This window comes from Physeter macrocephalus, chromosome 8 (assembly GCF_002837175.3).
Source record: "Physeter macrocephalus isolate SW-GA chromosome 8, ASM283717v5, whole genome shotgun sequence".
Lineage (NCBI taxonomy): Eukaryota > Metazoa > Chordata > Mammalia > Artiodactyla > Physeteridae > Physeter > Physeter macrocephalus.
In genome coordinates, this window is record NC_041221.1 from 149,034,588 (window position 1) to 149,036,934 (window position 2,347).

The following is a 2,347-nucleotide window of genomic DNA, read 5'->3' on the forward strand; positions in this document are numbered from 1 at the left end:
AGAGGCACTCTGTCCACAACCCTAGTCCAGTGTTTCTCAAACGTTTGTATGTAGAGGAAGAACTTGGGGTGCTTGCTTATTAATGCAGACTTCTTCTGGGTTTCGCCCCAGAGATTCTGATTCACTAGAAATCTGTTTTAAACAAGCACTTCCAGGTGATTCTGTTGTAGGGGACTGTACTTTGAGAATATCCCTCTAGTCAAATGAAGAATGTAGCTTTAGTGCCATGTTTTAAGATGGCATTAATTATAGATACTATTTACTGGGACCTCATTATTTGACATGCTCCATGCTATATTTTACAAATAACTGTCTCAGGGTCACACAGTTTGTGAATATTGGAGCTATGATTTAAACTCTAGGTTTAAGTACCTGGTTCTGCATACCTAGTGAATATACAGGTATGTTTCTGGGCCTCTGCAGTTACCTTAATGTGTGGGTAAAAAGGCAAAGAGCTCAGTGGAATAAGCCACTGAGGTTTAGGGCAGATTCATTTTGGGTCCTAAGCTATTATAGCATGGAATCATGGAAATAAAACTGGAGTGGTGGAAAGCAAACTTCATTCTAGTCCTGGCATACTCATTAACCAGAAGAAGACTTTGGGCAGGTCTCCTTCCTCCCTGGCCTCCATTTCATTCATCTAGAAGATAAGAGGCTCAATGTTGTCTGTAGACCATCTTCTTCAGAATCACTTGAAGGACTTGTTAAAAGATCCATATCACTGGGCCCTACTCTCAGACTTAGTGAGTCAGGATCTGGTGTGGGAGACCAGGGGGTTTGCACTTGTAATGAATGCCCCAGTGATGTGTGGCTAGAGAATCACTGGACCAGAGGGTCTCTGGGCTCTCTTTCAGTGCAGATGCTCAAGATGCCTTGAGTTTTGACTTCCTCGGGTGTGACTAAAACACGCCAGGTGGTGATGTGGACTCCGTAACTATAATGTAAATGAGGTTGCTGCTTCATCACGCTGTTAAAGCTGTTTTGAAAGAGTTAAGGACAAAACAGATCTTAGATTCTAATGAAGAAAGTTTGCTTGTGATCTAAGATTCAGCCTTTATTTGGAATTGCTTCTGGTTTGTTAAAGTGTACTAATTGCAGCACTGGGTACCTAGCACTGTTTTAAGCATTGTATATATACATTTTCTCAATGAATCTTTCCCATTGTGACTGTTGCTAAGTATATCTGGTTAGTTTCCGTGGCTGAGAGTGCACTTTCTAACATAAGTGAACATTTTGGTCCCCACTTAAAATTAACTTTACATGGTTCAGAAACTAATGTCTTAATTATTCTTTAATGGCAATATCTGAATGCTTGTGGTTTCCTTCTTTCTTTGTCAGAGAATTATGATAGATTTAAACTTTTTTAGTGGGTGTGTAGCACATTCAGGAAGTGCACTGATCATAAGTTTAGCTCAATAATTGATCAAGTGGTGAACGTGCCCAGGTAAACAGGTGAAGAAATAGAATGTGATAGCAACTCTGAGTCCCCTTCATACCCCCTCACAGTCACTACCCACCTATCTTCTCCAAAGGTAACCATCACCCCGACTGCTACCATATGATAGATTTTTTTAAAATAAGGTTAGCTTTTGTTTTCTTTAACTCGACATAATTTATTGGGCAACCATTATATGCCTGGTGCTGAGGGTACAGATAGTGAAAGAGGAATCAGCCCTTGCTCCTGGAGCTCACGCTCTGCTGGGAAAGTTAGAGTAATTCAGTAAATCACTAATTACAAGTCTTCACTGTGCTGAGTGTTATGAAAGCAGAGGGACATGGGCCTCTGGGAGCAGATATCAGGGTGCCCTGGGAAACAGTCATTGGATTTTTGGGAAAGTTTATTTTCTTAAAGATACAGTGAGGGGAAAGGGTAAAATGACAAATGTCATATGGATCAGTAAAGGGTTATGTTGTCAGAATGCCGACTTGGGTTTTGTTTTCAACTCTATAAATGTTAGGACCACTACATCCTTCCAGAAATGTGATGTGTGATGTGTGATGTGGATGGGGAATATATTGTCTTTGGAGCTGACTCAGAGTTACCACACTTTATGAGCCTCCAGCTAACACTGAGGGGAAAGGCATGCGAAGTGAGTACTACAAACATTGCAAGATAAAAGGGATATGTTTTTCTATGTGAAGAAAACGATTAGATTTTTTCCATGCATTTCATTTTAGTGCAGAGGTTGTAATTACAATTTTAGTTGATTAAGAAGAGCTCAGGGGCTTCCCTTGTGGCGCAGTGGTTGCGCGTCCGCCTGCTGATGCAGGGGAACTGGGTTCGCGCCCGGGTCTGGGAGGATCCCACATGCCGCGGAGCGGCTGGGCCCGTGAGCCATGGCCGCTG